The sequence below is a fragment of the Nyctereutes procyonoides genome, unplaced genomic scaffold, assembly GCF_905146905.1.
Source record: "Nyctereutes procyonoides isolate TBG_1078 unplaced genomic scaffold, NYPRO_anot_genome, whole genome shotgun sequence".
Taxonomy (NCBI): Eukaryota; Metazoa; Chordata; class Mammalia; order Carnivora; family Canidae; genus Nyctereutes; species Nyctereutes procyonoides.
The window spans coordinates 6,115,645-6,141,069 of record NW_026575051.1 but is presented as its reverse complement, the minus strand read 5'-3'; the positions used below and the strand labels follow the sequence as shown (position 1 = coordinate 6,141,069).

Sequence of the window (25,425 nt, the reverse complement as noted above, 5' to 3'; positions counted from 1 at the left end):
CCCCATTCCATAGTAAAATTAGAAGCTTTTGCAGGCAGGGCCCTTTTCATCCTTCCTTCCTTCCACACTTAATGTCTATGATATGCCAGGTAGTTACAGTTTAATATCAAGAAACAAATATAAATAGGCAAATAAGTGGAGAAAAAAAAAGTGACAGAAGAGCTTGGATAGTCGAGTGTGCAGGGGAGAGGAGCGTGATTGGTTGGGAGTGGAGAAGGGTTTTTCATAGGCGTAATAATCAAGCATTTATTCTAGGACAGCTCTGTTCTCAGTATTTAACATATGCTCATGGGCTTAATCCTCAAAATAGCAACATGGCAAGTACTGTTGTTCCTTCCATTTTGCAGGTGAGGAAACTAAAGCCCTGGGACGTTTAATGTCATATAGGGCGGCTGCAGAGCTAGGATGTGCAGTGTGGCCTCTGGGCTCTAACATCAGTGAGCTTCACTGCTGCACTGTACTGCATGGAACAGATTCTGGAAGGGTGAGTAGTGAACACCAAGCATGGAGGCCTTTTACACAGTCCAGGGGATGGAGGACTGCCCGTTCATTCAGCTCAGATGTGGGTGCACAGGGGAATGGTATGGTGCGAGGCAGGGGCCGGGGGTGGTCACTCAATAATAGGAGAGAACCCACTACCCAGGCTTGGATGTTAGTTCTCTTTGTTTCTTGAAAGGTGATTTCATTGCAAGTTCAAACCTCTTGCATTATCTCCTCTCTAGACCACTCTCTCAACTTCTGGCCTGCTTCTTACCCCAACTGCTGTAATGGCTCTTGGGCATCTAGAATCAACCTTTTCCTCAAAAAACAAAAACAAAAAACAAAAACAGAAACAAACCCACATACGCCCTCATACCCCGTGGTATACGCCCCCCCCCCCCCCCCCCCCGCCACTTACCTGTCGCCCTCACCAATCCCTTTTGGCCAATCCCATTGAATTTTGGTACTTCCCCCTGTACCCGCCTCACTGTGCTCTGACCCAGAAGACAGACTTGGGAGATGTGTCCTCCTCTGAACTGCTCTGGCAGTGGGGTCTCAGCCAGTTGTCTGCCCAGGGGCTGCCGGGTTATTGCACGAAGTCTCTGTGTCTATTTGTACTACAAATATTGTCTGCCGACTGTATAAGTAATGTCTGGGTATAACTGTGCTGCTGCCTTTCAGCTGTGCTGAATCCCTGGTCGTGTTTCCACTGTGAATTTCCCTGGTTGACTAAAACCCTAAATAACAGCCCCTTTCATTTGCAGGATTGCAACAATTTCCAAAGGAGAAGGGAAAGGAGTCCTCCTGCTGGAGCAGGTTGGAAGCCACTGAGCCAGGCTGTCATCCCGGCTCAGCAGAGACCGAGTCATGAGACCTGAGGTCAGGTTCCAGCCCCTCCCCTGACTGGTTGGGTGATCTTGGGGGGAGCCCCATGTGACTTAGAGAACTTCGGTTTCCTTATCCCGGAGTGGAGATCATGAAAATTATTTGACAGGATTGTCAAGGAGATTAAATGAGATAGATCAAGGGTTTTGAAAACTGTGAAGTGTGGCACAAATGGAGGGATTGTTGTGGGGGCATCTAAGAAGGTTACACATATTGTCAGCTTCTCCAGGGCAGGGACAGTCCCCTCAGTGACTCCTGTTGTCCCCATCACCTCTTGCCCTCAATGCAGGTCCTTGAGATGACCTCATATAAACACCACCAAGTGACTAGCACAGTGGCCCAGCGCACAGAAGGGGCTTAATACATGGTAGGTGGTATGCATGCTATGTGCTTCTGGTTCAGATCCTCTCTCTGCCCTTTGCTGGGTTAGGGAGTGTGACCGTGGGCAAGGTCAGCACTGACAGGCTCTCGTGTCCTCGTCTACCACACGGTTGATGGGACAGCAGCTAGTTGGTGAGGCGGCCACAAGACTCAGGGATCTTTCTGTGCAACAGAGCCAGCCCCAAACCAAGCACTCCATGGACAGCAGCTGTGGGTTTACTATTATTTACTGAGCGATGCTTTCAGAGGTGGTGTGAAAAGGTCACCAGGCTGGGAAGGAGGAAATCTAGCTCCTGGTTTTGGTTCAGAGTCAGCAAAGGACTTGAGAGACAGTGAGACACTCGGGTGCAGCCTCTCAGGGTCAGCACAGAGGAGGTAGCCGTATATACGCTGGCCCGCATCTCCCCCAGGTGTAGGCTAGCTCCCCAGAGCAAACTCACTCGGGAAAGGGGCACATATTGAACCTGTGGATAAATATCACGGTTGTCCAACATGCAAACGTTCCTGTTTGCATCCTTTCCCACCAGAGCGAGAAAGTCTGTCTCCCTATGCCCCAACCCATCGACATCTTTTAAGTTTCAATTTTATGAATTTTTTGACTAGGTCATATTTTCAGGTGGCACAAAATTTTAAAAGGTGGCTGGCTCTGTCTGTAGCACATGTGACTCTTGATCTCGAGGTTGTAAGTTTGAGCCCCACATTGGGTATAGAGATTACTTAAAAATAAAAAATAAAAAAAGAAGAAAAGAAGGTGCAAAGGGACATACAGTGAGAAGCAGCCTCCTCACCCCCATTCCAGCCATCCAAGTATCTTTCTCAGAAACACAAACTTTGATCTCAGCGTATCTGACAAGTGGAAAATGATATCAGGCTAAATAAATCTAACTATTTAAAGAAAATTGTACGGAGGTGCCCGGGTGGCTATTGTTTAAGCATCTGCCTTTGGCTTAGGTCATGATCCCAGGGGCCTGGGTTCAAGTCCTGAGTAGGGCTCCCTGCTCAACCAAGAGCCTGCTTGTCCCTCTGCCTCCTGCTCCCCCTGCTTGTGTTCTCTGTCTCTGTCAGATAAATAAATTCTTAAAAAAAGAGGAAAATTTCATGTTTAAAGTTTTTTAAAAGATTTATTTATTTATTTGAGAGAGAGAGAATGAGATCGTGGAGGGGGAGAGGGAGGGGAGAAGGAGAGAAGCAGACTCCCCGATGAGCACAGAGCCCCATGTGGGGCTGGATTCCACCACCCCTGAGATCAGAACCTGAGCTGAAATCAAGAGTTGGACACTTAACCTATTGAGCTGCCCAGGTGCCCCTGTTTAAAATTTTTCAAAAAATTATTTTATTTTTATTTATTTTTTAAAAAGTTTTATTTATTTATTCATGAGAGAAATGGAGAGAGAGAGAGAGAGGCAGAGACACAGGCAGAGGGAGAAGCAGGCTCCATGCAGGGAGCCCGACGTGGGACTCGATCCTGGGACTCCAGGATCCCGCCCTGGGCTGAAGGCGGGGCTAAACCGCTGAGCCACCTGGGCTGCCCCCCACAAATTATTTTATAGCTTAAGGTTTGTACCTCTTAATCACCTTCATCTGTTCTGCCCACCCCCCACCACTCCTCCCCTCTGGCAACCACAGGTTTGTTCTCACTATTATTTTTATGTGAAAACACACCAGAATAAATTTTAGAGTAGAATGTGTCTGAATGAACTCTAAGATGAAACCAGAAACTTCAACGAAATTTTATGTTCAGGGGTGGGGCGGGGTGGAGACCTGCTCCTGGCTCTGCCTCCTACCTTCTAATGGGGGGAAACTCTGAGTTAGCCTATAATGTGCAAACTGTGCAAACTTTTTTTTTCTTTAAGATTTTATTCATTTATTCATGAGAGACACACAGAGAGAGGCAGAGACACAGGCAGAGGGAGAAACAGGCTCCATGCAGGGAGCCTGATGGGGGGGGGGGGCGGGGGGGGGAGGCGGGGGGGGGGGGGGGAATTGGTCCCAGGACCCCGGGATCAGGACCTGAGCTGAAGGCAGCCACTCAACTGCTGAGTCACCCACGTGTCTCCTCTAACATGCAACCTTGACAATGCCCCTGCTCCTCTGGGCTATCTGGGTCCCCCCCCCCCCCCCCCGTCACCTGTGTACAGTCCTTCCCTTGCGCCTCTTCCCTTCCATAACTTGGCCACCACCTTGTTGCCTGACCTTCAGTAAGTCACGTACACTGTGGGCTGAGGTTTCCCTCACTTGTGAAAAAGAGGGCTTGGACCGGGCCCATTCCAGGTGAAACATTCCAGGACTAATCAACTAATTCACATTAGAGTGTAGATGACTGATAGAGCTTAATGTATTACCTCTCCCGTGGGTGGGAGTATTTTAAGAGATGCAATTTCTCATCCCCAAAGAATGAAGGTGCGTGGTGCAATTGCAGACATGGTCACAGGTGGGTGGGGATGATGGGGGAGGGGAGGAGGTGCCTTTCCTGACTTTTCTCCAGGGGTCACTGAGGGGTGGGGGCGCTGCTCCAGCCAGGGGTGGTATCAGCCCTGAGGGGCATGTGCCTGTTGGGTCTCCCTCCAGAGCTTACACCATACTGATTTCTCTCCGGCAGTGGGCAGGAGCAGGGTTTTGTCATACAGAAAAATCCCTCATCAGGGAAACCCACGTGTGTGGCCTAGGAAACTACCCTGTCGCCCGGGGCACAGGGTGCGGTGGGGCGTTTGGCAGCTTGACTTCCAGGTTCACAGGTCAGTTCTCAGCCTGGGCAAGTGAGGAGACCTCCGTTGGAGGGCCATCAGCTCTCTGCCAGAGCAGGTGGTCCTGCCACACCTGGATTCAGGACGTCTGCTTTTTGCCCAGGGAGAATGGCTTTGCCAAATACTATCTGGTTTCATTTTCGGTAGGAGGTTTGGTTTGGCTTCTGAATTTTCAGGGTGGGCACGAGAGGGGGGTGGTCTGCAGCTGCCATTAGCCCTTCAGAAGTAAGAAAGGCATGTGATTTTTTTTTTAAGATTTTTATCTATTTATTTATGAGAGAGAGAGAGAGAGAGAGAGAGAGAGGCAGAGACACAGGCAGAGGGAGAAGCAGGCTCCATGCAGGGAGCCCGATGCGGGTCTCGATCCCGGATCTCCAGGATCAGGCCCTGGGCCAAAGGCAGATGTTCAACTACTGAGCCACCCGGGCTGCCCAGGGCATATAATTCTTGATCTCGGGGTTGAATTCAAGCCCTACATTGGAGGTAGAGAAGAAAGGAAGGAAGAAGGGAGGGACGGAGGGAGGAAGGAAGGAAGGGGAAAGGCATTTATTTCTCTGGCTGGTGAAGTTTAGGGTGAGTGGCCTTGTACAGGACGTAGTGCTATAACCCAGTTCATCTTCCCTTTCAGCTCCCTCTGAGGTACCATGGGGTCTCACCTGATGTCTGGGCCTCCCTTCAGTGGAGGCAGTGGGGGGTCAGTCTGTGCTCCAGGCAAGGGAGTGGTTAGGCGGGAACAGAACCCTAGGGCAGGGGTCAGCAGTCCCTACTCTCTTGGCAGTGCTAACGGGCTCAGACCAGCCGAGGATGGACACGTCTCACTCTCCACCAGAATCGCCACCATCCTACCCCTTCTTCTCTCTGGAACAGGGCAGCTTCTCAAGACCTTCTCACTGACAGAGTGCTTAACCCATGAACCTCACCATGGAGCGCACAGAGCCCTGGACCCTCCTTTCTCAGAGCATGGTGTGAGACTAGCTGCATCAACTTCACCTGGGAGCCACTTAGAAATGCAGAATCTCGGGCCCACTGTAGGCCACTGAATCAGAATCTGGATTTTTCCAAGATACCAAGTTGATTACATTAATGTCTCAGAAAACTTGGTCTGGATGATGCATGCCTTGGGGAGATTGGAGGAAAGAAATTGAAGCTCCCTAAGGGGGCCTCCTCTGAGAGGGAGACTCATCCACAAGCCTGGTTCGATGGAAGGAAGTGAACACAGAGGAAAAGACTGAGGAAGGCACTCCAGGAAAACATGCTGAAATAGGCAGGTGCCTTTAACGTTTTTAGTTTAAATCATTTATTTATTTATTTATTTATTTATTTATTTATTTATTTATGATAGTCACACAGAGAGAGAGAGAGAGAGGCAGAGACACAGGCAGAGGGAGAAGCAGGCTCCATGCACCGGGAGCCCGATATGGGATTCGATCCCGGGTCTCCAGGATCGCGCCCTGAGCCAAAGGCAGGCGCCAAACCGCTGCGCCACCCAGGGATCCCACGTTTTTAGTTTAATTTTAATTTTATTTTTCATAGGCAATTCACTCACATGGTTAAAATTCCAAGGATGCAGAAGGATATGTCAGACAGCTTCTTTCCCACACCTGTCTCCCAGCCGTTTCCTCTCTCAAAAGCAACGTGTGTTACTAGGGGAGAGGTATAAGATATTATGCAAATAAAACTCTGTGTGTGTGTTCTTAACTTACCAACCCCTTTTTAAAAATTCAAATGGTAGTTTGCCATACATAGTGTCTAGACCTTGCCTTTTTCTTTTTTTTTAAGATTTTTTTTAAGATTTTATTTATTTATTTGAGAGAGAGAGAGAGAGAGAGAGAGAGAGAGCAGGAGCTGGGAAGCAGGCTCCCGGCCTAGCAAGGAGCCTGACATGGGGCTCTATCCCAGGATCATGACCTGAACTGAAGGCAGATGCTCAACCGACTGAGCCACCTAGGCACCCCTATTTTTATTTGAGAGATAGAGAGAGAGATTACAGGTGTGCACAGTGGGAAGGGGGAGAGGGAGAGAGTGTTAAGTAGACACCCCGCTGAGCATGGAGCCTGATGTAGGGCTCTATTTTATGACCCTGAGATCAGGACCTGATCAGGTCGGAAGCTTAACCACCTGAACTACCCAGGCACTTCTAGACCTTGCTTTCTTCACTTCATAGATCTTGGACATTGTATATCTATCTATCTATCTATCTATCTATCTATCTATCTATCTTTGTATTATATATCACATGCAAAGAATGCCCCAGGTTGTATTCCAGCTGAATGTTATTCCACTTGAAGAAGACACCTTAACTTATATTGCCAGGCCCTCATTGATGGACTTCATCATATGTATGTATAGAGGTGTGCGTATGTATGTATTTTTTATACAGCTTAATCATAGACTCGTAGAATCTGGAAGGTCCACATTCCCACCCTGCTTAGGAATTCTTTTAGAGTATCCTACTGTACTTCGATGAAGAGGTCAATGTCACCTCCTCTGGGAAGTGCCACCTCCCTCTCCCTCCCATAGCTTTGCCAGAGCTCTAATTACCTGTTAGAATTTAGGCAAAGGCAGGATAACAACTGCTTTTGTATACTCTTGAACCATCTCATCATAGCGCATAGCAGGTGCCCAACCAAGGTGAACAGAATTGAATTGACCATCCCTGAGAGGAAAATCCTCCAAATCCGGCTGCCAGATCCCTCTAGTGACAGAGATCTCACTGCCTCAAATGCCCATTCTGCCTTTGAGAGGCTGTATCAAAAGTCCTGGATGAAGCAAAATCTGTTTGCCAATGACTTTTATTCCCAGGTTCTAGTGCATCTTCTCAAACAACATGGAAGTTGAATCCCTTTATCAGGTATTTAAGATACCCATCTTTCTCCAAACCAAATACTCCCAGTTTTCTATGGGTCCTGGTTCCACAGCCTTTCCCTTGTCACCACATTTTAAAATCTTTGTTCTGTGTATGCCAAACCTCTTATAATATGCTCTCTATATTTGATTAGAAGACTTCCACATTTTATTGGAATTTTTTATTTTTACTTTTTTGGAATTTTTAAAAAGATTTTATTTATTTATTCATGAGAGACATACAGAGAGAGAGAGACAGAGACACAGGCAGAGGGAGAAGCAGGCTCCATGCTGGGAGCCTGATGTGGGACTTGATCCCGGGTCTCAAGGATCAAGCCCTGAGCCAAAAGGAGGCGCTCAACCACTGAGCCACCCAGGCATCCCTTTTTGGGATTTTTTTAAAAAAGATTTTATTTATTTGAGAGAGAGAGAGAGATGGGATGCCTGGGTGGCTCAGCAGTTGAGCATCTGCCTCCAACTCAGGTCATGATTCTGGCTTCCCAGGATCGAGTCCCATGTCGGGCTCCCTGCGTGGAGCCTGCTTCTCCCTCTGCCTGTGTCTCTGTCTCTCTCTGTGTCTCTCATGAATAAATAAAATAAAATCTTTAAAAAGAGAGGGAGAGAGAGAGAGCACATGCAGAGGGAGGGGCAGAGGGAGAGAGAAAAACAGATTCCCTGATGCGAAGGGAACAGGATACAGGACTCGATCCCAGGACCCTGTGATGATGACACGGGCGGAAGGCAGACAGACACTCAACCGACTGAGCTAGTCAGGTGCCCCTGGAATTTTAAAAAAGTTTTATTTATTTAAGTAATCTCTACACCGAACTTGGGGCTCAAACTCACGACCCTGAGATCAAGAGTCATACACTCTTCTGACTGAGCCAGCCAGGCACCCTGGAATTTCTAATATAAATGCTGAAATGAGCCAAGTCAAAATCAACCCCATGGCACACCACCACTGGGTTTCCTCTACACTGATCTGCATTCCTTGGGTTGAAAGCAATGAGGTTAGCCCTCCATTTTTTTTTTAAAAGATTTTATTTATTTATTCATGATAGACACAGAGAGAGAGGTAGAGACACGGGCAGAGGGAGAAGCAGGCTCCATGCAGGGAGTCTGACGTGGGACTTGATCCTGGGACTCCAGGATCACGCCCTGGGCCGAAGGCAGGTGCTTAAACCTCAGGGCCACCCAGGCTGCCCAGCCCTCCATTTTTTAGTGTGACAGCTAATATGCTGGCTAATGTAGAAACTGTCAGAGGAGCGAAGGTTGAGAGTAAAAGTAGAGCACCAACTGTGGAAAATAGAATGGCAATTCCTCAAAAATTAGACATAGAATTACCATATGATCCAACAATCCCACTCCTGAGTATATATCCAATAAATTGAAAGCAGGGAATCAAACACAATTGCACACCCATGCTCATAGTGACATTTTCACAATGTCTATTGATGGATGAATGGATAATGAAAATGTGGTCTATATATACGATGAAATATTATTCATCATTAAAAATGAAATTCTGACACTTGCTACAACATGGACGAGCCCTGAAGACATTATGTTGAATGACATAAGCCTGACACAAAAGGACAAATGTTGTACGATTCCACCTGTATGAGGTATGTGGAGTAGACAAATGGATGGGTGGTGGTGATGGTTGCACAGCCCTGTGAGTGTACTTTATGCCACAGAACCATATACTTGAAAATGGTTAAAATGGTCAATTTTGTGTTGTGTGTATTTTACCACAAGTAACAAACAAATGGAGCAGCAGGCTGTTGAGTGGTGGGAAAGGCCTGGCCCGTAGGCCAGATGGACAGCTGAGTCAGGATGAGCTGGAGAGTAGGTTGGCCCTGTCAAAACCAAGAGGAGATGGGGGATCCCTGGGTGGCGCAGCGGTTTGGTGCCTGCCTTTGGCCCGGGGCGCGATCCTGGAGATCCGGGATCGAATCCCACGTCGGGCTCCCGGTGCATGGAGCCTGCTTCTCCCTCTCCCTGTGTCTCTGCCTCTCTCTCTCTCAGTGTGTGACTATCATAAATAAATAAAAATTAAAAAAAAAAAAAAAAAAAAAAACCAAGAGGAGATGGAAGAGGAGACTCAGCCTGCCCTGGTGAGCCTTAAAATCCAGGCTGAGAAGCTAGGATTTGAGATCCCCACTGAGTCACTCCTTGGGGTTTAGCCCTTGTCTCTTTGGAATGAACAATTTCCTGGGAGTGGGGTAGCTCAGGAGCTTGATAGCTAGCTTATTATGTTAGTGAGGATAGGTTTGCTAGTTGGCCAAGAGTTGTGGGCTTATGGTCAGAATGAGGACAGGTGGCACAGCACACTGCCTGGCGAAGTCTGGAGGAGGAAGGTTAGAAAGACCCCTCATTGTCCCAGGAGCCTCATAACTCTGGACTCATGATTTCTCCATTCACTGTCTACATGCCTGTAAGTGTTCTATGCCTCAGTTTCCTCATCTATAAACTGGGGATAATAGTGACCTTGTATAATGGGGATAAAATAAAAAATGTACATGCTAAGTGTTTGTCACTTTTCTATTCCACCCTCCCTGCCAAGGTGGAAGCCTGACCTACTAGGATGCTGTTTCAGGTGAAGTAGGCAGAGCAAAGCCCAGGGTAGGTGAAATTTCTTTTCTTTCTTTCTTTCTTTTTTTTTTTTTTTTAAATCTGAGGAAAACTACAGATTTTTTTGTTAAGATTTTATTTATTTATTAGAGACACACAGAGAGACAGGGAGACAGGCAGAGGGAGAAGCAGGCTCCATGCAGGGCTCTTGATGAGGGACTCCATCCCGGGTCTCCAGGATCACGCCCTGGGCTGAAGGTGGCACTAAACCGCTGAGCCACCCGGGCTGCCCTGAAAGTTTTGTGTTTTTTTTTTTTGTAAAAATTTTTTTTAAATTTTTATTTATTTATGATAGTCACAGAGAGAGAGGCAGAGACATAGGCAGAGGGAGAAGCAGGCTCCATGCACCAGGAGCCCGACGTGGGATTCAATCCCGGGTCTCCAGGATCACTCCCTGGGCCAAAGGCAGGTGCCAAACCGCTGTGCCACCCAGGGATCCCTGAAAGTTCTTTAAATAAAAAAGGGGTGGAGGTGCCTGGCTGGCTCTGTCAGTAGAGCATGCAACTCTTGCTCTTGGCATTGTGAGTTCAAGCCCTACCTTCGGCTAAGAAAGAAAGAGGAAGGGAGGGAGGGAGGGAGGGAGGGAAAAAGGAAGAGAGGAAGGAAGGAAGGAAGGAAGGAAGGAAGGAAGGAAGGAAGGAAGGAAGGAAGGAAGGAAGACACTACAGTGGAGAGGAGGGCAAGGGAGGGGAAGTGGGGAGGGGTGAGAGGGGAGGACAGGGGAGAGGAGAGGAGGCATGTGGGTGGCTCAGTCAATTAAGCATCTGCTTTCAGCTTGGGTCATGATCCCAGGGTCCTTGACTCAAGTCCCACATTGGGCTCCCTGCTCAGCAGGGAGTCTGCTTCTCCCTCTGCCCCTCCCGCTACTCGTGCTCTCTCTCTCTCTCTCTCTCCCTGTCAAATAAATAAAATCTTAAAAAAAAAAAGAAGGAAGGAAGAGAAAGATGACGTGGGAGGGAGGTAGACAAGGCCAGCAGAACCATAACTTCCTGTGTAGGTTTTGGAGGAGAGGGAGAGCAGAGGGGCTGGAGACGTTCAGTCCCTCTGTTGATATATTTTCCCCTTTGTGCTCCCTTGGGAGGTTTTCAGAGAACACCTATTGTGTTACTTTCCAAGCTGCATTAGAATCCTGAGCTGAATGCTTTCATAGACTTTGAGGTGACCCAATACATCTGGGTTCCATTTGCAAAATGTCAATTTCATTTAGGGGCTCAACAAATACTCCCAGTGATTATTCTGGAAGAAGACAGACCCAGCAGCTGGGTATCTCTGAAAAGTAGACAGAACACTTTCCTGAGATACCAGGATGCTAGGCTAGGTTATAGGAGTGTCAAACTCCCAAGCTGTCTCTCTCCAGAGAGCTGCACTGTCCACTACAGTAGCCACGAATCACATATAATATTTACATTTTAAATTTTTATTTATTTAATCTAAAAAAATTTTTTTTTTATTACAAGAGACAGCTGGGTGGGGAGCAGCAGAGGGAGAGGGGGAGAGAGAGAGAATCTTAAGTCGTAAGCAGACTCTTAAGTCTGAGCACTGAACATGGAGCCCCATGGGGGGCTCTATCTTATGACCTAAGACCATGACCTGAGTAAAACCAAGAGTCGGTTGCTTAACTGACCTGTGCACCCAGGTGCCCCTAAAAAAATTCTTTTTAGGCACCTGAGTGGTTCAGTTGTTTAAGTGGCCACTCTTGGTTTCAGCTCAGATCATGATCTCAGGTCGTGGGACTGAGACCCAAATTGGGTCTCTTGCTGGGCATGGAGTCTGCTTAAGATTCTCTTTCTCTTCCTCTGCCCTTCTCCCCACTTGTGTTCTCTCTCTCTCTCTCTTCCTGAAATAAATAAATTTTTTAAAAGATTTTATTTATTTATTAGAGACAGAGAGAGAGAGAGAGAGAGAGAGAGAGAGAAAGGCAGAGGGAGAAGCAGGCTGAAATAATTTTTTTTAAAAATTCAGTTCCTGGGCAGCCCAGGTGGCTCAGCGGTTTAGTGCTGTCTTAAGCCCAGGGCCAGACCAGGGATTGAGTCCCACGTCAGGCTCCCTGTGTGGAGCCTGCTTCTCCCTCTGCCTGTGTCTCTGCCTCTCTCTCTCTCTCTCTCTCTCTGTCTCTCATGAATAAATAAATAAAATCTTTAAAAAAAAATTCAGTTCCTAAGTTGTATTTAGCCACACATTGAATGCTGTTTCAATAGCCACATGTAGCTGGTGGCTATCAAATTGGACAACGCCGATACAGAATATATCTATCAGCAGACTCTTCTATTGGACAGCGGTGCTCCAGGAAGATGAGGGGAAAGCCCAAGTAGGTTAGTTTGTTTATACCCGGGCTTGTTCCTGAAAGGATCAGAGGCTGCTGAGGACAGCCCTAGGCCATCAGACTGAGGCCAACAGACCAGTGCCCTTTGGACGGAGATGGGAGGGTTGGCGTATGGGCTGACCTCTGTCCTGAGTGGAGCTCTGAGCTGCAGCCTCCTGGGGCCCAGATAGGAAGTGGGAGGGAAGGTGGAGGTGGGCATGCAGTGGGAGTGAGTGCCAAAGGTCAAGGCCGTGAGCACTCAGATATTGAGCAATGAGCCAGCTACGGGAAAGGAGCTACAGGAAAGAAGCTCATTCCTCTCAGCAATACATGCTTATCAGACCTGTTTAATCAAGGAGTCCCCTGTGCCCTTCTGTTCTTAAATACAAATTCCAAATTCCAGCTAATCAGATGCAATTAAAGGATATTGTTGGTTGGGTGCGAGTTCTGACTTGCCGCACTGTGGGTAGGATGCCAGGCCTGGATCTGTGCTCACATTCCCCCCCCCCCCCGCCGCTCCCCCCACTCCCACCCCCTACCCCACCCCCAGTGTTTGAGCAGCTATGCTGGAGGGAGCAGGGCTGGGAGATGTCCTCCCAGTGGGTGATGTAAGTGGAGAGGATCTCACCCAAGCGAGCCAGGCCCTGAGTGCTTGCCTGTGGTACTTAAAAAAAAAAATTTGTTTTTTAAAGATTTTATTTATTTACTCATGAGAGACACAGTCAGAGGGAGAAGCAGGCTCCATGCAGGGAGCCCAATGTGGGACTCGATCCCAGGACTCCAGGATCACACCCTGGGTTGAAGGGGCGTTAAACCGCTGAGCCACCTGGGCTGCCCCAAAAGATTTTATTTACTTATTCATGAGAGCCACAGAGAGGGAGCAAAGACAAAGGCAGAGGGAGAAGCAGGCTCCTTGCAGGGGGCCCGATGTGGGACTCCATCCCTGGACCTGGGATCAGGCCCTGAGCCTAAGGCAGACGCTTTAACTGCTGAGCTGCCCAGGCGTCCGCCTGCAGTACTTTGAAAGCAAAGACACGCTCTGGGGATGAGATCTTTTTGAGAGGACATCAGAGTTTTTTTTTAAACTGTTTACTAAATTTGACTCGTTTCTTGGGATTAAAGACAAGCCAAACATAAATTAAGAAATTTTGGGGCGCCTGGATGGCTCAGTCAGTTGAGCATCTGCCTTTGGCTCAGGTCATGGTCCCGGGGTCCTGGGGTCAAGCCCTGCATCAGGCTCCCTGCTCAGCAGGGAGTCTACTCCCTCTCCCACTCCCCCTCCTTGTACTCTCTTTCTCTCTCAAATAAATAAAATATGTAAAAAAAAAATGACTTGAAGTTTTGCTAGGAAGTTCAAAAACATCATAGGATGGGGTGTTGTGCCAAGGGTAGCAGTTTATTGCTTAATCTGAGATAATCCCATCATCTTTATTTTTACTTTTATTTTGAGGTATAATAGTACAGTAGAGTGCAATAAACTTTACTGTTTAATGTACAGCTTGGTGAGGGTTTTTTTTTTTAAAGATTTCATTTATTTATTCATGAGAGACACATAGAGAGAGTCAGAGACACAGGCAGAGGGAGAAGCAGGCTCCCTGTAGGAAGCCCAATGCAGGACTCGATCCCAGGACCCTGGGATCACGACCTGAGCCAAAGGCAGACACTCAACCACCGAGCCACTCAGGTGCCCCAGCTTGGTGAATTTTTACATATGCATATACCTGTGTAATCCCCACCCAGATCAGGGTACAGAACATTTCCAGCACGCTTGAAGGTTCCCTCATGTTCCCTCCTGGTCCATTTTCTTCCCCAGAGATAATTGCTATTCTGATGTCTACCACTGTCAGTTTGCTTTGCCTGTTCTTGAACTTCATATAAATGGGATCATACCCTATCTGTGCTCTGTGATGGCTCCTTTTACTCGTAAGCCCATGAAATGTTTCAGGGAAAGCTTTGTAAAAACAGACCCATAATCCTTTACCTGAAACATTTGGAGTCAGAATGGTTTCAGGATTCAGAATCTGTCATAGTTTATGCAATCCTGGGTGACTCAGCAGTTGAGCATCTGCCTTTGGCCCAGGGCAGGATCCTGGGGTCCCAGGATCGAGTCCCGCATGGGGCTCCCTATATGGAGCTTGCTTCTCCCTCTGCCTATGTCTCTGCCTCTCTCTCTCTCTCTGTGTGTCTCTCATGAATAAATAAAACCTTAAAAAAAAAAAAAGAATCTATCATAGTTTAGAAAGGGGCCACCGTGTGTTCGCTTACCCTGTGTGCTGTGAAACAGCCCTGGCAGGGTGTGGGGCGGCACCTGGTAAGCACAGAAACAGTGCTGAGCAAAGTCCACGATAGTTCACACACTAAGTGGTGGGAATCAAGGCTGCTGTAAATAGCCTCACATTAATTGAGGTTCATTTTGCTGCCAAATGAGTTCATGTCAGGTCAGGCTTTGTAGTAAAATGCCTTATGACAAAAATGGCTTTATCACACACCTTTCAGCGGTTTGGGGATTTTGAAACAGAGAGTCAGGGATAGCGGACCTGGTAGTTCACAACAAGCCATCAGCCCGTGCGAGGCAAACTTACTGGGTAGCATGAGGTTCTAGTCCTGGTAGAGGGTTTCAGAAAGCAGCCACCTCCACTGGAGAGAGTCCAAGCTCAGTCTGCCAGGACCGGCTTTCTCAGCCAGGCCGCTGAGGCAATCCACGCATGAGCTGCTGACACTGGAGGAGAATCTTTGCCATGTGCCTGGGCCTTCGGGCATCTTCCTGGGATACTCATCTTTGCTTAATTTTCAAAAGAAATCTGCTATACACGTAAGGCTAATTGCCGGTTGGAGAGTGCCCTTGAGGATCCCAGCCGAGCTTGGAGCCTCTCAGCTTCGACCCTGGATTTCCAAGGGACAAAGAGTCTGATGACAGATTCTCCGCGACTGTCAGGGCAGGGAGGGCAGGGACAAACAGGGCAGAGGTTTAGGTGTGGAGGACAAGCAGGAAGGGGGAAAGTTGCAGTTAAGATTAGGATGATGGGGGGCAGCCCGGGTGGTTCAGTGGTTTAGCGCCGCCCCAGCCCAGGGTGTGATCCTGGAGACCAGGGATCGAGTCCCACGACAGGCTCCCTGCATGGAGCCTGCTTCTCCCTCTGCCTGTCTCTGCCCCCCCCCTCTCTCTCTATATATATATATCATGAATAAATAAAGAAAATCTTAAAGAAAAAAAAGATTAGGATGATGGTGGGGGGGATTGGGCATGGACAGGAAGACAATACACACAGACCCCCTGTGCCGGGCTGAGCCCAGGACAGACTCTCCTAGGGGCTGGGGATTACGTCTTCCCTTCAGGAGCCTGTGCAGGGCACCTATTTTATTTTGTGCCTAGTGCCAGGGACACAAAGATGCATAAGACCTGTTCTACACTGTGGGGCCTGTGGGGGGCCATAGCCATCCTCTCTGATGAGCTCCCCATTCATGTCTGCCCCCTTCCTCCTCTTCACCAAAGAAACACACACCAGGAATGACCTCACCTTGCTGGCCTCAGGCTCCAGTCCTTTCGGAGTCTATCCCCCACCTCCCATCAAAACACCCAAGTCCTGTGTCCCATGTCAATAAAGCCCGATGTAAAGGAAGGAAGGCCTTCTTTGCTGACAGCAGATTGCAGGTGTGAAGGTGATGTGTTGATCGGAGGCGTGGAGTGGGGTCGCTGGGGCCTGGTTCTGCTCCACCACGTAGCTGTGTGACCTGGTCTCCTGCCCAGAGTCGTAGTCTCCTCATCTGTGGAATAAACCTACAAAGTCTACTACTCCCTACCTCACAGAGTGTTGTGAGGACCAAGTGAAATAATAGGGAGGAAGATGTCAATGGCAACGCTTGCACACATCTGGACTGTGCTTCCATCATGCCTACTGTATGCCTACTGTATGCCCAAACAAGGAGCCTCCATCCAACACTGTAAGTAACCACTTCATTCCACCTGTTAGGCACCCAGGGATACATAGCCCTATGGGTGACCCAGTAAAAGGTTCTCTGCACCCCAAATACGGCTTTACTCTGTGGTTGCAACAGTTCTTTGGAAAATAGTAGTTGCTGACAGATGTTTGTTACAGTGTTACTTATAATAGTCCAAGAAAAGTTATTTTTCACTGTAATCTCCAAGGCCCAGTGAGTGCTCAAGAAATGCATAAGTTAAAGACTTGCAGACCCCACTCCTCACGTTCTCCAATGCTCCCTTTTGTGGTAGAGGGGTAAGCCCTTTTGCTGTCCTGAACGAGCTGGGTAAGGATTTGGAACAAGAGCCACAGGGACCCCGGAACCTGAGAGTTAAAAATGATCTCTTATGTGGGCAACAGTCCTACTTCTTGGAATGTTCCCGTGTGATGAAGGGGGAGCACGAGGATGGCCACTGCAGAATTATTTGGAATAGCATAAATTGAAAACAACCTTAAAGCCCACCCACTGAGGGATGCTGTGGACACATGCAATTGGCTTCCATGCAGCCAGATGAAGAATGTTACAGAACAGCATTTCCTACATGATGTTCCACAGACCCCAAGCCTCAAGAGGATCCCTGAAGGGATTTCATAGTGAAATCTTCTTAGGAAATGCCAGTCTCCTCTTGATGATTCAGAATGCACATTAGTAAATTAAAGACTGAGAAATCCTCCAGGAAGGAAGCCCATTTAAGTTGGCGTAAGTCAGTATAGCCCAGACAGGTGGGGAAGGAGTCTCCTATTAACAGCAAAATGGTTCTGGGGTTCTGCGGGACGAGTTTGGGAAACGCTGGGATAGTAGCCTCGCCTGCAAAGAGCTGAGTGAAAAATACAGGTTCTGAGAGTCTCCTGCGGCATGATTGAGACTAACAAACCCAGGTACCTATTAGTATTTGAAAAAAGTCCAGCAGGATGCTCCCCAGAACTTTTATGGTAGTTGGAGTGGTGGAAGACAGGTGATTTTTATCTTTTTGTTGTTGCTGTTGTTTTCATCTTTTAGCTTATTTGGGGTTTACAAAACTGCCTTTCATTACTGTGCATAACTTTCATAATTAGAAGAGAGAGAGAGAGAGAAAAGAAAAAGAAAAAAAAGAAGGCACCTGGTGGGGCTCAGTGGGTGAGCATCTGCCTTTGGCTAAGGGTGTGATCCTGGGGTCCTGGGATCCAGTCCCACATCGGGCTCCTGCAGGGAGTCTCCTTCTCCCTCTGCCTGTGTCTCTGCCTCTCCCTCTGTGACTTTCATTAATAAATAAATAAAATCTTAGAAAGACAAGGAAGAAAGAAGAGAGAAAAGCTAGCCGGGGATCCTGGGCGTGGCCGGCGCGTCCCGGGCCCGCAGCTCCGCAGCTGCCTAGGCCAGGCCTGCTTCGGCGGGGCCACCCCCGCTCGCGCTCCAGCGGGAATCCTTCCCGGCGCGTTCCTCCCGCCGCGGCCGCTGCAGCCCGACCCCCCCCCCCCCGGGGGCCGCCCTCTCCTCGGGTAGCCGCCACCCGCCCGGCCGCACATCTGGACCTCGTTAGGGGCCGCCGCACCAAAGCCGGCACATCTGGCCGCCCGCAGGCCAGGCTCGCGGCGGGGCAGCGGAGGGGAAGGGGCACGTCAGGACAGGGCCGCCCCGCGCGCTCCCGGGCATCTGGAAGCCCCGGGCGGTGCCCCGCCAGCCAGGCCGGCCCGGGCCTCCGCGAGCCGCCAGAGGGGCGCCCTCCCTGGCCGCGGGGACCCCCAGAGCAGAGGCCGGGCCTCCGGGCCCCCTGCGCGGTGGGCTCGCGCGCGCGCCCAGGGAGGCCTGCCCGGTGGGGAGCAGAGGGGAGCGCGCGGGCCGCTGCCGGAGGAGGGATGCGCGGGAGCGGCTCCCGGGCCGAGCCTTGGGGGGCGGGTTGGGAGGCAGGGTCTTCCACGTTAGGACGGAGAAAAATTCCTGTTTGAAAAGGGCAAAGAGGGATCCCTGGGTGGTGCAGCGGTTTGGCGCCTGCCTTTGGCCCAGGGCGCGATCCTGGAGACCCGGGATCGAGTCCCACGTCGGGCTCCCGGTGCATGGAGTCTCTGCCTCTCTCTGTGTGTGACTATCATAAAATAAATAAAAATTAAAAAAAGAAAAGAGCAAAGAAGGAGATGCAATGAGGCCTGTTGTAAACTGCGTCCCCACTGCCTTTTCCTTGTCCTGGGACAGGACCAGGTCCCTGGCTCTACCCTGAGGTGCCATCATTTGTCCTCTTTGGCCTGCTAATCTTTTTTTTTTTTTTTTAAGATTTTATTTTATTTATTCATGAAAGTCACAGAGAGAGAGAAGAGAGGCAGAGACACAGGCAGAGGGAGAAGCAGGTTCTCTGCGGGGAGCCCGATGTGGGACTCGATCCCAGGACCCCGGGATCACTCCCTGAACCCAAGGCAGCCGCTCAATCAGAGCCACCCAGCCTGTTAATGTAAGGCTTTAGCAGCCCTGCCGCTTCTTGCCCTGAGACAGCAGCAGATGCTTTCCAGATCTTTTCCAAAGTAAGGCCAAGATAAAACAGCCAGTCAGTGAGTGAAAGGGAAAGCCCATCAGCTCAGCCCCTGTGCCTCCTCCCCTTTCTCCTGGCCTTAGAGAAAGTTCTGGCTCCCACCTGGATGGTCCCTGTTATCACTGGGACGTCTGGGTTCCCCTGCCTCTGCTCCTCATCTCCCCACCTCCTCTCTACCCACCGGCCCCTCCCCATCACATTACCAGTGGGTCCACCCACACTAGTGTCCTTGGGAAAACTCTCAGGGAGATCTAATGGTGCCGGTTGTTCACGCAGAAGCCAAGGAGTACAGCAGGAACCTCAGAGGCTTCTAACCAAGCAGACAGGGCTCCAATCTCACTGCTTAGCCCCCTGAACATGGCTTTCCTCATCTATGAGGACAATATCTCTTAGAGAACTCTTTTCAGCTCTGCAATAGAAATACAATAGTAGGGACACCTGGGTGGCTCAGCGGTTTGGTGCCTGCCTTCCACCCAGGGCGCGATCCTGGGGTCCCGGGATCGCGTCCCACATCAGGCTCCCTGCATGGAGCCTGCTTCTCCCTCTGCCTGTGTTTCTGCCTCCCTCCCTCTCTGTGTCTCTCACGAATAAATAAAAAAAAATCTTAAAAAAAAAAAGAAATACAATAATATTGGGGCACCTGGGTGGCTCAGTCGGTTAAGCATCTGCCTTTGGCTCAGGTCATGGTCTCAGGGTCCTGGGATCGAGCCCCATGTTGGCAGGCTCCCTGCTCATTGAGGAATCTGCTTCTCCTTCTGCCCCTCCACCTACATTTCCCTACCCTGTTCATGTTTTCTCCTCTCTCTTTCAAATAAATAAATAAATAAATAAAATATTTTTTTAAAGAAATACAATAATATTATGTATTTCTCCAGGAGTAATTACATATTTAATTGGGGGAGTATTTTACACTTTTCATTTTGGAATCATTTTAGATTTGTCGAAAAGTTGCCAAGATTGTACAGAGTTTCAGTAAACCCTTCACCCAGCTTCTCCTAAGTTTAACATCTTGCATAACCAAGGGTACAATTGCCAAAACTAAGAAATTAACATTGGCACAATACTATCAATTAAACAACAAACTTTATTCAGATTTTGCTGTTTTTTTCCAAAACATATGTAATTTAAAAAGCTCTACTAGACACATTTTTTTTTTTTTTTTTTAAGGTAAGCTCTACACCCAAAGTGGGGCTTCAACTCATGAGCGCAAGATCAAGAGTCTGGCTCTACCGACTGAGCCAGCCATGTGTCCCAACTGGCCACATTTTAAAAGAGTAAAATGAAAACAGGTAAAATGAATTTAATATCTTTTATTTACCCAATATACCCCAATATTGTCTTATAAGCATACTTCAATATAAAAAATATTATTGAGGTATTCAACAAAATTTTTATATTCAATTTTTGAAATCTGTGGATTTTACATCCACTAGCACATCTCAATTTGGACACTATATTTTCATTGGAAATATTTGATCTAGGGGTGCCTGGTGGCTCAGTCAGCTGAGTGTCAGGCTCTTGTTTCAGCTCAGTTCAGGATCTTAGGGTTGTGAGATTGAGCACCATTTCAGGCTCTGTGCTCAGTGGGGAGTCTGCTTGGGGTTCTCTCTCTCCTTCTGTCCCTTCCCCCTACCCTTTCTCTCTCAAATTATTAATCTTAAAAAAAAAAGGAAATATTTGGGGCACCTGGGTGGCTCAGCAGTTGAGCGTCTGCCTTTGGCTCAGGTTGTGATCCTGGGCTCCTAGGATCTAGTCCCACATCAGGCTCCCCAGAGGGAGCCTGCTTCTCCCTCTGCCTATGTCTCTGCCTCTCTCTGTCTCTCACAAATAAATAAATAAAATCTTAAAAAAAATATTTTCCTGAGGGCACCTGGTAGCTCAATCAGTTAAGCATCCTACTCTTTATCTCAGCTCAGGTCTTGATCTCAGAGTCATGAGTTCAAGCCCCGTGTTGGGTTCCATGCTAGGCGTGGAGCCTACTTTAAAAATGTAGTTCTTCTGTTGCTCTAGCCACTTTTCAAGTGCTCAGTAGCCATGTATGGCTAGTGGCTATGATATCAGCTCAGATTTAAAGGATTAAATGCGGTACTGAATGAAGAACAGTGCCTAGCACATAGTGTACATGCATTAAGTGGCAACTATTATTAAAGCCTAGAGTTGCTGCTGGTAAAATGCAATCTCTAATCATGTTATCAAGACTTTTGTGCCCATTGACTGCCACATGTTATAGAAAGAAGAGAAGGAAGATATTGGTGTGGAAAGAGAAAATGAGGAGGAGGGACTAGACAAGGGGACCCCATGTTCTTTAGCTTCTCCACATGCCGTGCGTCCACAACATGGGCCTCTTCACCTTCTCTTGCCTTCCGCGTCCGGGCAGTCATCAGAGCAGGAACTGGTACCTCTGTTCACAGGTGAGACAACCAAGAGTCTGAGAGTTGAAGCAAGGGGGAGGCAAGAACCTTGAGTTCCCACTCAGCCACTGTTTGCCATATTCTCTGATCTAGGGGTTTGTTTTCCTCCCTGGGGCTCAGTTTCCTCAAGTGGGTTAGGGGAAATTGGTTTGGTTACTAGGTCTATCAGAACATTTTAGAATTATTCAAATCAGGGTCATTTGGCTGGCCCTCACTTCTCAGAAACGTCCACGATGCTGATTTGGAAATAAGCAAAGTAGATAAGAGAGAAAGAGGACTTATTTTTCAATTCACATGTAGTTTGTAATATTTGTGTCCACAGGTTGGGACACCCTCTCCCAGTCTCGGGGTGCCTAGGAAACCTAATTAATTATGGAATTATGGAGCGCCGCTTGTGCTAATATAGAATCAGGGCTGAGGGAGTTAGGTGTCTCAGGGGATATTTATAACGAGCTGTGGCAGTCTGGTGAGTCACTGCTCTGCTCTCCAAGAGGACACACCTGCCTCCCAGGAGGGGAGGGTATTGCTCACTGGTCAGGTCCCCTTCCCTGGGGAAGGGCCCGAGACACGCACACACTGTTGGGGGAACACTCCCCTTTCCCTGGGCTCCCCTGGAACACTGATCAATACAATCCATCCCCTTCCTGCATTTTAGCAGAATTTCCTAACAGCCTCCCACTTCCCAGACTGGGGCGGTGATGTCCGTCATCGATGATGCTACAGACCCACTGTCCCCTGGGAACATCTCACTGCAGAGGGACTCCTTCTGGGAAGGGTTTCTATGGTCAAGCCCAGCTGTGCAGCCAGACTCTTGAGCAGCTTCGATCCAGGGCTGGTTCTTCCGGGATGCAGAGAAACAAAGGCCAGAGAGGGGAACATCAAGCCTCTTCTCTGTGCCAAGTCCTGGGCAGCACACTTGGCATCCCTTAGCTCACTATAGTGTCACAATAAGCTCTGTGACATTTTACACACTTTACAGCCAGAGAAACTGAGACTCAGGGAAAAGCAGCTAGGAGGGAGCACAGAAATAGAAAGTGCTAGAGCCAGGATTCCAGCACAGGCCTGTCTAACTCCAAAGGTCTTATTTTTACAAGATCATCTCAAGCTATCCTACTGAGGTACAAAACACTTTCATATCCATCTCCCTCTCTCTCTCTCTCCATCTCTCTCTCTCTCTATCTTACATAATCCTCAAAATATTGAGGGCAGGGCCAAATAGAGAAAGAGGAATAACTTCCAAAATGATTTTTTATGGCAAAAAAAAATCATAAATCCAGAAGAAGGAGAAAAATAAAACAGGGGGTAAAAAACACCATAGAACAGATGGAACCAATAGAAAGTACAGAGTAGATATAATCCCAAATATATTTATCTTACATTAAGTATAAATGGACTAATGTTCCCCCAAAAAGATAAAGATCATCAGAATGGAGAGAGAACAAACTGTCTGGGGCTTACAAGAGATACACCCAAAACATCATAAAGATTCAGTAAGGTTGAGGGAACCAAAGTCTGAAGTCCCTGAGGCTGCATGTAGGAGATAATCCCTCTCTTAGATCTCAGCCTTCTGACTTGTCCCTTTCTTTGCCTTGGTGACCATGGTCCTGTGAGCATGTGATTTAATGGCAGACATTCAGGCATCAGCATTAGATGAACAAACCATGTGACTCTGGGCTTTCTTAGGTGATCTGAGCCTCAGTGTCCTCCTCTGAAAAATGGAACAATAATTCATACCTACTAAGGCTGCTGTAAGAGCCAGAGACAACTTATTCTGGCACCGGGCACACAGTGGAACTCTTACTACGTTTATTTTTTGTTTATATTATAATTTTGTGTATCTATGTAATTGATAAGACTCTATGGGCTGTCCCTGACAGTCTGATAGAATATTAAAATCTTTTCTCTGTGTGTTTTTGGTAGGGGCGGAGCATGGTGGGCTCTTCCTTCTAGGCTGGGAAATTTGAGTGAGGTCAAGAGGTAATTCCAGGATGCCCTCTTCCTGTTTGTTTGCAAGTCTGACTAATCTGTTGCTCTGTCTTCAATTAGGTCACACTCTTGCTCAGATCCTAACCTTGACAATTTCCTACAGTCCATGTGTCAGGGTCCCTTCTGTCTCCAAAGCACCTGATGGCTTGCTTTCTGCCCTCTCCTCCCCCCTGCAGGCAGACAACTGCTTGGTCTTCCCTGCACTGGCAGGCTCTCTCTACGGTCCCTACCAGGGCCTCCCCTCCTCCTTTATCATCCAGGTTCACACTCCCTTTTCTGCAGTTCTGAAATCTGAAAGCTTTAAAAACCATACTTAAAAAAAATAAGCCTGATATAAACTGATTTGGCTGCAAATCTGGTCTGCCTGCCATGAGGTTATTTAAAGTCTTTATTATGTCTCTTACTGCTCATACATTTCACCACAGCAACTTTGCTGTGTTTAATTGAGGGTGCTGCCCCAGACCCTGCTGGGGTATGTAGCGGCAGCATACGCACCACGTGACCCTTCTGAAATCTGGAAAGCTCTGAAAACCCACACGTGCCTGAACCCAGGGCTTCAGATGGAGGGCTATGAATAATGACAGCCTGAGTGCTATCCCCTCCCGCCCCCCCCCCCGCCCCCGCCATGTGGGTGCTTTATGTACTTACCACTCATCCTGGTCACAACCTTAAAGTGAGCAGTTGCCCTCCATTTCACAAATGAAGATACTGAGGTCCAAGGTTACAGAGCAGGGAAAGTGGCCAAACCAAGTCCTTCTGAGTGCCCAGCCTCCTCCACTTTCTCCTTATCTAGTTCCTCTTCTTTCCCGGGGAGTGCCCCGCCCCCACCCCATCGCTCCCTCTTCTCTGTCCTTTGGATGCTTCTGGGACTTCTGTATACAATAGTGCCAAATTTTGTTTGTTCACTTGGCAGTATTCATCGAGAGCTTCTCACACCCTCATGTGCACACAAAATCTTAAGATGCTGGTTGGTTCTGGTTCTGATTTAACAGGTCTGGGTGTGGTATTGTGCATTTCTCACAAGCTCCCAGTTGCTGTTGGACCCCACTTTGAAGAGTAAGGGGCTAGGGGACAGGTGAGGATACAGAGCTGAGTAAGACTCCATCCCTGCTCTCATAGCGTCCATGTACAAGAGCTCTATATGAACCCGATAGGGACATCAGATGGGTGGATACTATTATTATCCTCATTTGACGGATGAGGAAATGAGCACAGAAGGGTTAAGTAATTTGTCCAAGGTTACACAGCTTAGGAGGGACAGAGCCAGGCTTGAACCTGGTGAATCTGGCTCCAGACTTCATGCTGTTAGCTACTACACATGACACACGTTGGAAAGATGGACCCTCTCAGTGCACGGTGATGAGTCGATCATTGAGGGCAGGACTGGCAATGCCAGAGCTCCGAGCGAGGACTGGGTTCCTTCTTGGCACATGGTGAACCTTCAGGGTAACTGGGACTCTTCCCTTTAAAAAATATTTTTAAAAGATTTTATTTTTCAGCAATCTCTCTCTCTTTTTTTTTTTTTCCAGCAATCTCTATACCCAATGTGGGGCTTGAACTCACAACCCTGAGACCAAGAGTCCTGTGCTTCACTGACTGAGCCAGCCAGGCACCCTCAAACCATTCTCTTTAGAAGCTCTTTCTGGGGCACCTGCATGGCTCAGTTGGTGAAGCATCTGTCTTTTTTTTTTTTTAAATTTTTTTTAAATTTATTTATGATAGTCACAGAGAGAGAGAGAGAGAGGCAGAGACACAGGCAGAGGGAGAAGCAGGCTCCATGCACCGGGAGCCCGATGTGGGATTCGATCCCGGGTCTCCAGGATCGCGCCCTGGGCCAAAGGCAGGCGCCAAACCGCTGCGCCACCCAGGGATCCCGAAGCATCTGTCTTATACTCAAGTCATGATCTCAGGGTCCTGGGATCAAGCCCTGCATCAGGCTCCCTGCTCAGCAGGGAATCTTCTTCTCCCTCTCCCTCTGTCTGCAGCTTCCTCTGTTTGCACTTTCTCTCTCTGTCAAATAAATAAAATCTTAAAAAAAAAAAAAGGCTCTTACTGAAATGGATTGTGTATCTTCCTGCTGTCATAATTTAACCTTGTCTCGAATAACTAAAGGTCATGATTATGATTACTGATGTGACTATTCTGAAACCTCCATTCTCAAACCATTAACTTTCAGTTTCTCATTGCTGTTCCTACGCTTGTTTCCAATAAACTTGGGCGGAGAATCCAAGTGACCAGTCTTGTTAGAATTCTGTGTAAAGTAAGGGTATATAAGCC

At 48.2% G+C, this 25,425-nt stretch overlaps 1 long non-coding RNA gene across 1 annotated transcript; it reads left to right on the top strand.

Annotated features, from left to right (window-relative positions):
* Nucleotides 1-347: 347 nt before the first annotated feature.
* LOC129512348 (uncharacterized) lies at nucleotides 348-5,742 on the top strand. The gene is made up of 3 exons (XR_008665032.1): nucleotides 348-484; nucleotides 1,245-1,359; nucleotides 5,358-5,742. It is a non-coding gene; the product is annotated as an uncharacterized LOC129512348 (long non-coding RNA).
* The last annotated feature ends 19,683 nt before the right edge of the window (nucleotides 5,743-25,425 follow it).